Source organism: Panthera uncia, chromosome D1 (assembly GCF_023721935.1).
Source record: "Panthera uncia isolate 11264 chromosome D1, Puncia_PCG_1.0, whole genome shotgun sequence".
In the NCBI taxonomy this organism is placed as follows: Eukaryota; Metazoa; Chordata; class Mammalia; order Carnivora; family Felidae; genus Panthera; species Panthera uncia.
The window spans coordinates 20589589-20605914 of NC_064808.1; the positions used below are offsets into that span (position 1 = coordinate 20589589).

At 42.4% G+C, this 16326-nt stretch overlaps 1 protein-coding gene across 2 annotated transcripts in view; it reads left to right on the plus strand.

Annotated features, from left to right (window-relative positions):
- The first annotated feature begins 2518 nt into the window (after nt 1-2518).
- LRRC4C (leucine rich repeat containing 4C) overlaps nt 2519-16326 on the plus strand; it is a 166246-nt gene continuing 152438 nt past the window's right edge. For both annotated transcript variants that reach the window (XM_049647870.1, XM_049647842.1), the window contains exon 1: nt 2519-4498. The gene's annotated coding sequence lies outside the window, so the exon portion shown is untranslated. The remainder of the gene's footprint in view (nt 4499-16326) is intronic.

A 16326-nucleotide genomic window follows, 5' to 3' on the forward strand; every position in this document is an offset into this window, starting at 1 on the left:
TAAATCAGGAGAGGAAAACAAATACAGGATTCTGTATGCGCCCAGACAAACCTGGCATGTCAGCACCATGTTCCTCTTCGCCAGGGCTATCTCATTTTAATGGCATTTGTCCACCCCAAGCTTTTGGCAACTCAGAGGGACGAACCGGAAGTGTGACAATGGGACCGATCCCATTGCTCATTGGGTAATTATTTCCTCTAAAAGAGCTTGTATAAAGAATTCTACTTGAACACATACCCTGTCTTTGTTGACAGTTCCTGGCAACTTCTAGTGAACAGATATTTATATATTTGTTTATATTTACATCATTGCTGAACAACAATTTAGTTTGCATGTGTATTTGTATGATGGTTAGCTTGTTTAGTACTCATTTCAATTCTCCTTGAGTAAGATCATTCAGGGACAAATGTGGCATTTTCGTCTCCCCACAGGTTACACATTCACCTCCAGAGCTGATAACTGTAGCCGGAATGCCTGTGACGGTCTGAGATGTATTCCCCATACTACCTAGAAGTAGTAGCAAAACTAGGAGAATTGCTATTGAATAGATCTGGGTTCAAAACTTGTCTATGGCATTTACCAAGTATGTGGCTTTAGCGTCCCCTTCTCCATCTTTAAAAATCTCTCAAGGGGATGTTTTGAGTTTTAAATAAGTTGATGTATATGAGAAGTCAGCAAAAGAGTATGCCATATAGATGCCCCATAATCACTGGTTTGAGTCTGAATCAAAAAATGAAAACCAAATGACTAATGCAAGGTCCCATATAGTGTGAATGGGTAGCTGATGTGGAAAAAGAATAAGAAGGTAAACAGGAATGGGAAGCCTTCCTTTTTCTTTTTTGGCTAAATAGCACTGATCCTTCCCTGCTGCTTTGTTTGATAGATTAATTCATTCTGAAAGGCTTTAAAGATGTCTGGTAGGTAGCTAATAATCAGCTTTGAAAAACAAATCATTGGCCTTTCCCTTGCTGTCAAAGTCCCTAAAAAGGAAATTTGCATTTCAAATGGCTTCTAGTTTACTTCAGAACCCGAGTGTAGACTCCTTTGAAGCTATCTAGATAGAGTAACCAGTAAGTGTAATTTTTAATGGTTTATTAGTTGATAAACTATAATTGGCATATAAGGGTAAGAGCTTCAAAAGACAAAGTTACAGTCAACTGCCCATTAATGTTTTAAGTCAATCAATACAGCATTTATTTAAAACTGGAAGCAATGCCATTACCCCTCAAGAAATTTACATGTTGATGCAATTCATAACTCCATCAGAGCTTTTCAAAAAGATGGAGAAATTATAATAAATCACAATCCATGGGTAAAGAAAGGCCTTTCCCCTTGCCGATTCTGAACATTTGAGACACATATTACAGCATGTGCTTAGTACCCAAATACATGTATAAATGTAATTCTCTTTTCATTTTCAAATGCTAAGTGGAAAAAAAAATCCATGTAGTATAAAGGGAACAGGAAAGAAAAAAAAAAAAAAAAAACACTTGGTGTCAAGTTGGATATGCCTCTGATGTTCCCTTAGGAAAAATCTCCTTTTTTTCTAATGACATTTCTCATTCTGATGAACTCACTTTGTTTAAATTGTTTTAAAGCCAAGTACCATTCTGATCTCTCAAAAATAAAATCAGCACAAAGATCATTAATTAGGGAGCCTGAAATATATATATTTTCCCTTCTCCTCCAACATACACACTTTTTTATTGACAATTATATAGTGGAGAAAGAAACCAACACGAATGTAGTACTAATATTTATTTCGTGGGCCCTCCATGTTTCTAAGAATACCCTGTGAAATTGACATGTGGCACTTAGCCCACCCCACCCACCCCCACCCCGACCCCTTAACAGGAGTTGATGGAAAAGCCCACAACCAGGAGGAAGGATGTTGGAATTGAGTTGTCAAGCTGTCCTGGATGTCTTGTACAAACTGAACAGGCCAATTTACTGCAAGGCTGCATAGGCTGAAGGCTCCTATCTCGCCTTTACAGTGCTTTCTCATGTTGAGATTATCCTCCTGGACCACAGTCTCCCTTCCCAGCAGCTTTTCGGTTACTCCTAGATGCCTTCTGATCAGCCTATCCTGTCCTGGGTAATAGTACCGTGTTAATCCTTACCTTGTGACCAGCCTGCTTGGCTAGGGAGAGGAGAGTCTCTTGCACAGCAATCTGAAAAGCAACAGCTTTGTGTGTTTGGTGATATTTTTGAATCCTAGTGGTGATTTGATTTCAATGTCTTCCCCTTTGTAGCTCCAACTCCTGGCTTTCGGGATGAAAACAGGCAGGCTTTTAGAAAAAAATTGACAACTTCTCCCACACAAATCCCTGAGTTTCTTTGCCTATTACTAACCTCTCGGAGCGTGGGGGTTGCTTTGAAATTCAGCTGTTCCGGCTCTGCCCTCCAGGTGGCAGCAGTGCCACACCGCAGAGGCTCCAATCCCCTCGTCCCCGACTTCAAGTGTTAATGCAATTGACCAATCAGTGCTAAGATGATGGGAGGTAATTGGGTAATTGTATTTTACTGATCACAAGCAGAGAAAGGGAAGGGAAAAGGGGAAAGAAAGAGGGGCAGAGGAGGAAAGGGACTGCAGTCCGAGAGGAGGTTTGGGGAGCTAGGACCCAAAACGTCAGGACGTGGCACTGGCTGGGAGAAAGGCTGCCGCGGGCACAAGGAGCGCATTTATTTATCGGGGGAGAGCGGGGAGGGCGGGGGGCGGGGGGGGGGGGGGGGGGGGAGGAAGAGAGTTGAGGCCGGAGTGGATGGAAGGGGACCGGGGTTTCTGCCGCGCAGGGAGCCGCGAGCCAGGGCGATGGCGCTAAGGACGGCGCGGAGCAGCTGCGCTCCCGGGAACGCGTCTCCTCGCGGAGGACCCGCCAGCGTCGGGAAGGTCTGCGCGAAGAGAGACCAACTTGTGGCTCCAAAATGCACCCGACGCAGCTGGAAATGAGATCAAAGCTGCAGTTTCCTTCGAGAAGGAGGCGAGGAGCCCGCGATTAGGGATTTAACAAAATTCTCAACCTCCTTCGTTCCGTTTTCTATTTTCCTTTTTTTCTTTCCTTATTATTACGATTTCTAAATTTGCCTCACACCCCGTCGGTCCCCCTCACTTCGCCTTGCCCGTTTGAAATAAAAGCCCAGTTTGAACTTCTTTCGCCGCGGCGCCCCCGGATGCGCTGCCCGCTGATGGAGGAGAAGGGGACCCCGGGGCTGGCGGGGGCCACCGGCGAGGGACCGCGTCACGCGTCTCCCCCGTGATCCCGGCGCTGAGCGCGGAGTTCTGCAACACCTGGAGGGTCTGGACCGGGTGCCGGGGGTGGGGGCGGGGACAGAGGAAACGAAAGCCACCCCGAGCCTTAAAAAAAAGAAGAAGAAAAAAAAAAGTAGCGGGGGGGTTGGGGAGAGGAATGGGTTTCTTCTTGACAGCTGACGGAGCCTTGAAATTTTCCTCCACTACCCCCGCCCCCGCCCCCGCCCCCGCCCCCCGCACTCCATTTAACGTGAGATTATGAAATTGCAGAGGCGGTGGAGGGAAGGAGACAGGATATAACAGGGAGTTTGGAGGGAGAGGGGAAGGTGGCTGGCCGGGTGGCTGAAATCAAAAATCCAATTGCGCACTGGGTTGTGATGAGAAATCTAATCAGATCTTTGGAGAAGGGGCCGGCCGGCAGGATGGCGAGTGGGGGGAGTTGATCCCCAAATTCTTCGAAGGGGGAGCAAGGGGTGAGGAATCAATGATGTAAAAGGAGACTTTTTCGGTGGCGGTGGCGGTTGGGTGCCTTGCAAAAATGAAGGATGCGGGACGCAGCTCTCTCTTGGAACCGAACGCCGTGGATAAACTGATTGTGCAAGAGAAAAGGAAGGAGGAAGCTTTTCCTTGTGAGACCTGGATCTTAACACAAATGTGTATATGTGCCCACAGGCAGCCTTGAAAAATGAAATAAACCAGTGTCGGACCCACGGGGCTTGGTGTGTTCTGACATAAATAAATAATAATAAAACAGCTGCCCCCCCCCCTCCCCAAAGGATGATTGGAAATGGAGAACGGAGGATCCACAAAGAAAAAGTATGTTCGTTTTTCTCTATAAAGGAGAAAGTAAGCCAAGGAGATATTTTTGGAATTGAAAGTTTGGGGCTTTTTTTTTTAGGAAAGTAAAGACCTGCTATGGTGGTGTTTTCTCTTCTTTTTGAATTTCCCACAAGAGGAGAGGGAATTAATAATACATCTGCAAAGAAATTTCGGAGAAGAAAAGTTGACCGCGGCAGAATGAGGCATTGATTGGGGGAGACAAACCAGCAGAGAGCACAGTTGGATTTGTGCCTATGTTGACTAAAATTGATGGATAATTGCAGTTGGATTTTTCTTCATCAACCTCCCCCCCCACCTTTTTTTTTTTTTCTTTCTTTCTTTCTTTTTGGTGTCAAGATCATGCGTTTTCGCTTGTTCTTAACCACCTGGATTTCCATCTGGATGTTGCTGTGATCAGTCTGAAATACAGTGAGTGATCCTTATTTTCTTATTTTATTGATGAAGAAAATGCACATTAATTTAGCAATCCCGGTTCCTATATCCCCTCACCCCTTTCAGTGTGATTTTTAAAGACCTGGCTGTTGGGGGCCAGGAAATAAGGAGAGGGTGGCCCAGGCATATGTTCCCTCAGCTTGTGCTCACCAATGAGCCGGTTTGTTATAATGATGCAGGTTGTCTGCATCCTGGGCAAAGGCCTTTGCAAATCTTCACCAGGGGAAAAAAATCTCCCCAAGAAAGGCGCTGCAGTGTGGGGTGCCTGTGCTGTGTGATTGACACTCTAGAATGCCTTTAAGTTGCAGGGCAGCCCTGGAGTTAGATGCACAAATGTTTAGCCATTGGAAATCGAAGGGACCCAATTTAAATTTCATTATCCAACCTGACATTGCAGATCAACAGAATGTATTAACACAAAAATATGATAATACACCGAGCAGATGAAGGATGGCTTCTGGCTTCTGGCGGGTGGGTGGATTGAGGGAGGGCGAGTGGGCATGGGGGAGGAAGTGGTGGAAAGAGGTGGCCGCGTTTGCCCCATATGTATTGCACACACATGCTCCAGTGTGGTCCTCAGATTACCTAGGTTCTCACCAGTGCTAAGAAAGAGAAGGAGGACCCACTTCTCTTCAACCTAACCTCCTTCAAACTAACCACTTCTTTGGATAACGGAGAGGCTATACGTAGATCGAAGGTGGCTTGGGCAGTTGGCTTGGGTTTTGCCAGAAATGTTTCTAACATCACCAAAACGGGGCTCTTGAGAAAAAAGGCAGAAATCTACTGTCCTGTGGCAACTTAGATAAGGAGCTAAAGAAAAGGTTTGTGTGTTAAGCCCCAGTGCTTCTCAAGTGCCAGCTTTGTCTTGGGAGAGAGAGGCCACTAAAGAAAAATAAGAGAAGCTTGAAAATGCTTGGAGAGCCTGGGGGCCTGTAGGATCACCCCTCTTTCCATCTCCTGTAGGATCACCCCTCTTTCCATCTCCTTCCTCCTCCATAGTTTCCAGGGTCATGGAGCTGGCTTTTAATTTTTTGTTTAACAGAACTCTTCCTCTTCATCCTTCTATATTCCTCTCGGGGGCCTTTTATCAGAATCATAGACTCCTATAACTTTAGAGCCAGAAGACTCCTCAGAGGTCTCATGCCAATAAAAGGAGGAAACTGAGGCCTAGACAAGCTATAACTCTGGGTAACAGCCAAACCTTATGAGACAGGTGACTCACACAAGCCTTAGAACTGCAGGCAAAAGTCAGTTTGGGATCCAAGCCGGATAGGAATCAACCGTATATGACAGGGCTACTTCTGTCCCCACAGCTGCCATTTTTATCTAGAAGGGTCAAGGAAGGAAACTGTCCTGAGAGCTTGAAGTAGACTCCTATTACTTTGGACCTTAAAAGTAGCCCATCTCCACTATTCATATCCTTTCTTAGATTTTTTTTTTTTTTAATAGCAGAGCTCAGATAACCCTAGTTTTAATACTACTAAAAAAAAAAAAAGATCCTCAACTCTGGTATATCCCAAAGGAGATAAGAGGCAGAAATCTCCTGGGTCCCTTCTTGGTGTTGGGCACATTTAATCTGGTGAGTGGTGGTCCCTGGAGAGTCATTAAGAACCATGGAGTTAGATTTATATTAGAGAGATCATAACAGAAACCAGAAACACCCTGCTAAAAGCATCTGAGTCTGTTCCTACACTCACATAATCTATTCTTATCCTTTTCATTACTCCTTAACTAAACTAGCCTACAGCTGAGCACTTCTTTAATTTATTTTTCTGGGCACATGTTTCCTGTTGGGACACAGATCGGGCAATAAATTTACCAACCTATGAAAATAATCGTGCAGGATTTTCTTTTTCTCCTCTGAGTCCTTGTAGGTTTCAGCATATCTTAAAATTCCTTGCAGGTTTTCTGCAAGGTTTTCTGCAAGGTTTTGTTTGCTCGTTTGTTTTGTTTTTACGTGACCACAATGAAGTCACCACTTGTGATCATAGATTTACTCAAGTTATCTCAAGTTTCTGCTCAGTTGCAACTTAGCACAGGTGACAAAAGAGAAAAAGGAAAAATAAAAGTGAACTTTGATTGTTTTTACTGGACAGCTCAGCTCTGGGCTTCACGTGGGAAACCCATCCAGTCATGCAATCAGCCTGGCTCTGCCCATCAATGGAGGTCTCCCTTCCTTCCTTCCTTCCTTCCTTCCTTCCTTCCTTCCTTCCTCTCTATTTCTTTCCTCTCTCTCTTTTCTGGAATTCAGAATTTCTTCACTGCTACTCCAATTAGATCTCAGAGTGTGTCCCTCTCCTAAACCTTGTCAGCTCCTCTCTGTACCCTCCACACCTGCAAACTTCTCTGTAAAGAGAGGGGAGAAAAGAAGGGGATGGTGGCGGAGGGCAGACGGAGAGAGAAAAGGGGTATAGATATGTTTAAAGTCGTGGGCTGAAACGTGTTCTCCCACTCACCTCCACTTAAACGTGTTCTTCAGATCTAGAGATGATGGAGCATCTAAGGGTGTCATCATTTTCCATGCCGGTGAGTCACTTCACCAGCATTATAGTTAGGGACATGCCAGCTTGGGGGTTAGCCCCTTTCTTTTGGCGTTCAGAGTTGGCCTAATACTTTAGGCAACTTGCTCGTGGTCTGATGGAAGAATTTCGACCATGTTAGACTAGGAAAGTTACCTCACTGCAGCTTATCTCAGGGCTGAGGGTCGTACCCACTGAATAACATTCCTGAGTAGATACTTGTATACTGGGATTCTGCTGAGGGCCACAGGCCCATAACACTACTGGATTTTGCAAGTTTTGAGGTTGCCTTTTCAAATATCTTCCCCTCTCTGACTTATCACTGTGCCCTTTGGGCAATATCTTTAATTTCTTTGACCCTCAATGTTCTCATCTGTATGGTGGGGATGATAATGTCAGCAAGTTAGAATTGTTTTGTGACTTGAAAGTAATGTTATGCAAAGCCCCAAGCACAATAGACCCTCTGAGGAAGGCTGTTAGTTATGGTTGTTCTTGGATTAATTTGGATTAACTTGCTGGGGAATTAATAGAGGCTGGCCGAGCACTTTACCAGTTCTAGTGGCTACACTTGAGAACTAGGGAATGCACAACTGACCTTACAGGAGTTGCCAGATTCTTCTTTTGATGTCTTATCAGGACAGATTGACTGTACTAGATCACTTTAGATAGGAAATGCTGCTTCAAGCCCGAAGCTGAAAATCAAGATTTTCTCCTTAAGTTACAGAAAAATAAATCTCAGCAAAAATAATACTTGAGAGAGATTTTAGCAAAAAATAATGCTGTTGTGTATACTTTCGGTCTAAAAGTTGCATGTGATAGCTCTTGTATATTAAATGTATAATTTTAGCTATAAATTACATTGTCTGCCTCTGGCATGCTCAAAGTAAAGACAGGTTTCTAGACAATTATATAACTTAAAGTAGCTAGTATAAAATTCCATTAATATTAAGGCCCCCAAGTCCACAGTTTGAATGCATAGCCTTCCTAATTATAATGAATTCTATGTTAGTTGAAAATCTTCACTTTATGATAGGATAAGGGCCTGACAGGGGAATGAAATCAAGAGTCCATGTAGACATGCTTGTCTTCTACTTTGTGTGTTCAAATCTTCCAACATCAACTTACCAGTGGTTTTCTGAGGCAGCCAGTCACGGTCATTGCTCATAATTTCATTGTCTACAACAGCAGCCCTGTGCTGTGTCCTTTTTGTCAACATGTTTCCAGAGACCTGTTCTCCGGGGGAAAAGGAGTCCTACTGTTTTAATTACTGTTATTCTTGATATCTTATCTGTGGGTGATAACGGGAAAGTCAGGCTGAGGAATTGCCCACTGGAATTCTATACTGTTTTCTTTCCAATTAGGAAAGCGGTTTGAAATCTGTGTTAATTTTGGAAAGGCATCTTAAAGCTAATCATTTTCACTTCAGTGGAAGTTCTTACCATTTCATAAATTTTACTTTTTTTGGGTGCTTCTTAAAGGTGAAATGTGGATTCTGGTGTCATAAGTGAATTTGAATATTCAGCTTTCCACTGGGTCATGAGTGTTACATGCACTATCTAACCTCTCAGAGTCTGTTTGCTCATCTGTAAACTAGAGGTAATAACACCCGTATAGAACTGACTGCCATGAGGATGAAATCAGATCGCGTATGTTATGTACAGTAGGCATTTAATAAGTGCACATTTAAATTGAGCATCTATGATTTCAGTTTCATGCATAGTTTACCAAAAAAAAAAAAACCCTGATATTGTCTTGTTTGAGGGAAGCAGTTAACCTAAATTCATGTTGGTATAGATTTTAAAAAGGAGAAATACATTAATAGGGTCAGAGTAACACAAATGGGTACAACTATTTTTGGCAAGATCCTACACTTTTTTTCTTCTAAGTTTTTATTTGAATCTCCAGGTCCTCATCCTGACAAGTGCCTTCCTTAATCCCCATCACCTATTTCACCCACCCCCTCAGCCTCCTTCCCTCTCATAACTGTCAGTTTGTTCTCTATAGTTGAGGGTCTTGTTTCTTGGTTTCCCTCTCCTCCTCCTCTCTCTCCCCATCCTCCCCTTTGCTCATTTGTTTTGTTTTGGTAAGATAACACGCTTTTAAAGTGTATTTGGGAGTGCTTTAGTGAGTGTCATTCCCTCAGGAAACGACTGAAGCATACCTTGTGAATTATGGAAAACATACTCTGTGTCCACGTAAACTTTGTTTAGATTGCCAAGTACTTTGTCACACAGACATAAAAAATTAATGATTTATAAATGGTGTCTTGGAGGAGTCTCCGGGGAGATCAAGACTCTCTTGCCTCTTACTGTTTCTTCAAAAGGATTCCTCTGGAGAGATGTAAATTTGACAGTTGAAATTTGGGCGGGCAGATCCTGTGGCTGAGACAGTGTGCTTGTAACGCTCTCTGACGGCGAGGGTTGTATTTGTTTTCTGGCATGTTTTCAGCATCTCAGAAGAGTGTCTGACAAACAGTGTCCATGCGGTAGATAGTCTTTGAATGGCTAATTGAATTTGGTTTGAGACATCCCCTCCAAAAAACTCAAACGCATGTGTATCTGTGTGCTCGCACCTGCCTACCAACATGAAACCTGGCTTTCAGGAATCTAGGGAGGCTTAATGAGAAATGCCAATGGCTATACGGACTCTGTGTGTGTGTGCGTGTGTGTGTGCGTGTGTGTGTGTGTGTGTGTGTGTGTGTGGTGATATCTGTACCCACACATACACACAGATTAAGCATCTATTGAGTGGCTCCCTTATGTTGGAAATCTTGAGGTCCGAAAGTTGGGTGATACAGTGTATTTTTCCTACTCTTGATGCTATCAGTAAGGGACTGTAACAATTTGTTTGAGTCATTTTACCTCGTTTAGGTCAGGTTTCTATTCTCCTCTATTAAATGTAAAAACTAAGATTTCTTGGGGCGCCTGGGTGGCGCAGTCGGTTAAGCGTCCGACTTCAGCCAGGTCACGATCTCGCGGTCCGTGAGTTCGAGCCCCGCGTCAGGCTCTGGGCTGATGGCTCGGAGCCTGGAGCCTGTTTCCGATCCTGTGTCTCCCTCTCTCTCTGCCCCTCCCCCGTTCATGCTCTGTCTCTCTCTGTCCCAAAAATAAATAAAAAACGTTGAAAAAAAAAAATAAAAAATAAAAATAAAAAAAATAAAAACTAAGATTTCTTCAAGCTAAGATTTTTGGATTCTGAATTTATAATTGACTACCCAGGAATTCAGGATTTCTAGAAACTGAAAATATTAATCCCTGATCTTGGGATACTAGTTGTTAAAATGTAGAGTATAGTATTCTAAGAGGAAAGCAAAATGAATGTTATAATGGTAGACACGTAGGATAAAAAGGTGAAGGAAATCTCTAAAGTGTTTGTAGGGGAAATATAATGGGATTTGGAATAGATGGACATTGAATTCCAAATTTGTTTCACACCTGTTAGCTGGTGGATCCTAAGTAGAAATTAACCTTTCTAGGCCTCAGTTTCCTCAACTGTAAGAATAGAGATAATTTTTTTTTGCAGTTATTTTGGGAGCATTGAGATGTCTATGCATTTGGCACATGATCAGTTCACAATAAATGCTAGCTCACTTTCTTTTCATTGAAATCTTTGGTTATTTTTCACAGAAATGGGAACATTTAACTGAAAGTCTCTTGAGTGTTTTGCTTTATATTTATACTGAATATGTAAATGAAAGATTTTGCCAACTTACCATCAAAGTTGGTAATATTACTTTTGATAATGCTGCTAATGTCAGTCATTTTTATAATGAAGTCTAAAAATGATGAAAAAACTTATGTAAGATGAATAAACTTTTATTTCAACCTTGGCATCAGCTGATGGTAGATTTCTATGCTCATGGAAGGAAGCTTTTAACACTTATGGAGATCATGAGGATAATTTCCTGATAGCAATGGGAACTACCATTTATTGAGCATTTGGTATGCACCAGGCACTGTGTCAAAATTATACAGCTTTCTGCTTAATTCTCATCTAGAGAACTGAAACACAAAGAGGCCAAATAATTTGTCTAAGGTTATACAGCAACTAATGAATGCAGCTAGAAGTAGAAGCTATATTTCTTCTGGCTTTAGAACCTGAGAATCAGTAAATTCAGGCTTGCTGACTTGGTAACAAATAAACTTGCCAGCTCACCATCATCTAGCCTAGTACTCAGTCTGAATATTTTAATTGAGATTGAGATGGCTACAGTCTTTGTTTTCCCTGTTTCTTGAAACAAAGGTTATACCAAGATGCTCAGGTCACATACCTTGCATATTGTTATCAGTCTTCAATAATGTCCAAGTGTGTCCCTAAGTGAGAAAGGGACAAGTAAGAAACACTTGGGGAAAATTGCCCTACCTCACTCAACATACTGATAGAACGGCTTTGCAAATTGCCCTGAGAGTATCTGGAAGTTCAAAGCTGTATGGGAAATGAGGTCAATGTTAATATTAAGTTTGGTGTTTAGTTACAATATCATACAAACCAGAGATGCTCCTAATGGGAGGCACCCAATGCCTGATCTCACGTCTCATCATAATTGATCTGTCTGTAGCTGTCGATGCCATTACTACCTCTGGCTTTCTGAAACCCCTCCAGAAGTTTAAGGTGCTGCTCACTATCCCTTCCTTTATTAATTTCACTTCACCCTCCTCCAGCCTTCCTGTTGAAGGCTTCCTCCTTTGAATCTATTCTTCTCTACTCTACTCTACTCTACTCTACTGTATTCTATTCTGTTCTCTCTGCCTGTCTGTCTGTCTGTCTCTTCCTCTCTCTGCATTCTTAGGAGATGTCACCTGGGCTTATTTTAAGAGATGACACTAAATCCTTGGCCTCAGCCCCTCTTATGGCTCCTAAGTCTCCATTGCCAGCAAGCTCCTATTCACTTATCTGGTCTGCTGTAGACCTTACAAACTTAATACCCCAACTGTAACTGATTGTTTGCCCTCCGGAAGCCTATATATTTTCAGTTACAAATGATATCAATACCTCTTTTACCTCCTTCATATCCAGTGACTCATCAAATCAATCATCAATCTACTCTCTGTCTTAAACTCAGCTCTTTTGTCCCCCTGCCTGGATTCCATTGTTTCTCTCCTAGATGTCTTCTGATGACGCCAGCTCTTCTTCAGTGTAGTCCATTATTCATTCTTTCTTTAAAAGGATCATCCTAAGAAATAAATCTGGACATCCTATTCTCTATATTCTATAAATACATTTGCAGGATAAAATCAAAATTCTTCTCTTGATAATAGAATCTGGCCAGCCTATTCATAGCAATAGGAACTACCTTGCCTGCCTAATCTACTGAGTATTTTATTCTTCTGGAGATACCCTAGGCTAGTTTTGGCTCAAACTTCGTGAGACCTCATCCATGTGCCTAGGATGTACTCATACTTCAAATCTCACAGCAAATTATCTCCTCTGGAAAAAACCTCTCCTGGTGTCCCCAGACCCGCAGAGTCCCCCTATCCTCTCTGTACACCAGCATTTTGTTCAGAGATCTGTAATAGCTTTAGGGGCACCTGGCTGGCTCAGTACATAAGGCATGCAACTCTTGATCTAAGGGTTGTGAATTTGAGTCCCACGTTGGGTGTAGAGATTACTTTAATAATTATAATAATTAATAATAATAATAATAAATCTATAATAGCTTTTATTACTGTTATAACACCTATTTATTTGGCTAAAACCTACAAGACTGTGACCTCTTTTAGGATATGGGCCTCATCTTACTCACCTTGTCATATCCCGTATCTAACTAACGTAATGGACAGGAGTCCTCAATGAGTTTGGTAGCACCAACAAATGAGTGGACTGATCTAATGATCTAACACATTTTTAGAGTGAAGAAGTTCCTTCAATTCAGTTTATGGTGTAGGCCATCATTTTTCCAATATTTTCACCATCGGAATCACCTTTAAATATTTTTTCATTTAGGGACCCAATGTGTCAGAACTACTTTGCAATTTGTTTCTCCATTTTCCCTAATTGAAAACATATACTTGCCAGTCATCCCTCTAGAACTAACCCAGGTAAGCATTGTTGCCATGACTGAGCCATTAACTGAGCCAAAAGGAAAGGGGTTTTAATTACCATATGCAATTGTAGGAGTACCTGCATGATTTCTAGTTGGCTTTTTGCAATATTGGTGATAGCTGTCTTTGAGGATAGCCGTTGTGAAAATAGTTCTATAAATATATTTTAGTGTGAATTTTATGCTCTAATTTATAGGTGCCAATAGGCTCACTACAGGCTTTGCCACGCAGACTCTTCGGTGGCACTGTTCACAAAGCATATTGTTTATGAAAAGGAAGGTGTTCCTTGCAGTTGGACATTTTGCACAACCTGTGCAGTTATATGAAGTGGCCCTTTTACTCATGAGTGACTATTGGAAAGAGACTATGCCTTTTAATTTTGCGTATTGCCCAAATATGGACTCATGCAGTGGGAGGATGAAAAAAGATGGTCTCTTTAGTGAAAATGCCTGGATTATAACATTTGGTGGGTTGTAGTCACCTTTTACACCATGGAAACAGCTGACTTTATGGAGCCTGGTATATCTCAGAAGATGTTCCAGCATCATGTTTCAGAAGGACACTTCCTCCCTTCATAAGAAACAGAAGACCTGGATTAGATGAAAAAAATAAGGTGCTAAATGGTAAGACACTGATTATGGCTTTATTTTATTCTTCAATGTTTGAATGTAAATCAATGTCTTGAATTTGTTGAATTCGATCATTTCTTTTTCCTTTAGACTTTTTTTTTAAAAGTTTTCTTTTAGTTGTAGTTCTTTTTTCAAGTTTAGGGATTACCATTATTAATTTCTAATAATAGTAAATAAGAGAGCATTAATACCAGTGCTTCACAGTGCTTTTTAAATCTAGCTATACCTTTGAATCCTCTCAACAAGATTTTGGTCCCAGAACTTCCAAAGCAATACCCTCTGCCTAGTAACTCCATCCTTTGTGATAAAGCATCGGGATCTGGTATGCGTGGTGGCGGGAGAAGGGGTGGTGTGCAAGGGAAGTTTCCTTTAGAAGAGCAAATGCTAAATTTGGTCTCTGCTTCTTGCCAAATTACAAACTGCTGAGACAACACTGTTTTCTTGGAGAGGTCCATTTGTTTTATCCAATCAGTTTTGGCCAAGTCACTTACAGGATGTGGGAGAATGTAGCCATTCAATGATATTCCTGTGTTTGTTGCTAAGGTGGGTATCTGGGATGGGGATTGGTTTCACAGATTAAAAAAATAGTAAATAAGGTCTTTTTCTTATGACTAATACTGTCCTCCTGTTATTACAGTCATCTGTTATTGTGATGTGGTCCTTCCTAGAACAAGTTGATTGATTGATTTGTGATGTTTAAAAAGGTGTGCTGTTGTTGATAACTGCTGATCATTTTATAGTTTTTTGAGCCTAAGAATTGTAGTACTATTCTCAGGACAGTAGACAGGTTTTCTTGAACCGATGACCTAATTATGATGGTGAGAACTTTAGTAACTAAGTATGCAGAGGTTTTTAAAAAGGTGCGTGACATTTCAAAATGTAGACACGAATGGTTTAAAATGCAATGATTTACAATTGAACGGTTGACAGTTGAATCTGAGCCAGATCTCGTATTGTGCTGATTTTACAGCCTTACATGGGAATGAGGGGAATGGGGGAGCCGGGGAGGTGTTCGACTGACAGATTGAGATTACCATGAGCCTGGCTGTTCTGATCTGGGCAGAGAGAATGCTGATAGTGTAGTTAGCTGGTCTCTAGAGAGACTCACCTGAGAAGGGACCAGAGATGTGTGTGGCTGAATGAATTCAAATGCATTATGGGGAATGAGCCAGGGGACTGCTTTCTTCTAACTGAAAAGGCAGAAAGTCAGAAGCCACCCTAAAAGAGTTAACATCTACACAGTGGTGTTCAGGAAGGCAAGAATGGAACTATAAAGGCTTTCTCTGTATTGTTTGCACGTTGCCATGGCAATAGTTTCCAGCAGAAGTTACATGTTTTTTTTTTCAATTCCCCAAAGCAGCAAACAGCCTTCCCCTCTCCTTCTCATCCTCGCTTCATCCCTCCCTGTCTCTCTCCATCCTTAGTCCTTACCTCCCCCTTCTTTCCCTCCTCTCTCCGTCCCTTCTTTTGTTCTCACTTTCTTAACTCACTCCCCATTAACAACAGAAATATTCCAACTCCATGAGGTTGGTTTTAGGCAGAAAGTGAGTCAGACATACAGCCTTCTATCTGCGTTTCTGTTTTCCCCGTCTGTTTACACATTAAAGACCTAATTAGATAGAAGCTGTGGATGGAAGCAGGGTTGGGGCTTTCCCTTGTTGGTAGGACATAGAACATATTATAATGGTTGGTGTTGTGGTGATATGTTAATTGGATGGCTCCAGGCAAGTGCAGAGCAGCAGTCCCTGACAATTAGAAAGAACAATGACTTTACTATGAAGGAGCCCAGTCTCTTAACCAGTGGAGGGATTAGCATGCACTGCCCGTCTGTGGAAGGTTCCCGTAGACCCCAGGAGAGATCTGCAGTTGGAAACGCCTCCTGTCTCTTTAAAGCTAGGTTGCTGCCTCTCCACTGGCTTCTTTTACTGCCAAAGAAAGTGAAGTGAGGGGACAGTGAGAGATCTGGTTTAGTGGGGGTAGGGTGGGGGTGAACCCTGTCGCATGCAGACCTGGGCCATAGGATAGATTGCAGGAATGTTAGGAAGAAATCTTTGCCTGCTTAATGCACGTGGCCAGTGAATTGTGAAATGGGTCTCATTAGAGCCTTTCATATCCCGGCATGTGCCAAAGTGCTTTGCCGGCACAGCGCCATCACTTCACGTCCTACCCTGCTGCTGTTCGCTGCGGCCAAGAAGGGACAGAGGCTCTGTCTGTATTAAAGGCTCCAGTCCCATCGCTCTCTGTGCACTGTTCATTGTGAGGCGCCTCTGGGCCTTTCAGTCTGGCCGGGGATGAGGCTCAACACATCCCCTAGGTGTTTGCAGTGAGGAAATAGGAAGGATTTGAGCATCACCGATAGGTTTGAGGCAGCCAGTGGGTGCTGACACCCAGAAGTTCCCTCTCTTTTCCCCGTGAAAGCTGTTTGTCGGCTCCCCTGCAAATATGCCCGGATACTCACCTGAAATGGAAGATGGGTAGTTCAGAACCAAATAAGTCATGAGGGACCTTTGTGTTATTGGATACTTTTTTGCTTTTTCTCAGATTCGTATACTAGAGATTTTAGAATCCCTTTTTATCTGCCAAAGCATAGCTCCATCAGTAACGCTAAGAGCTGC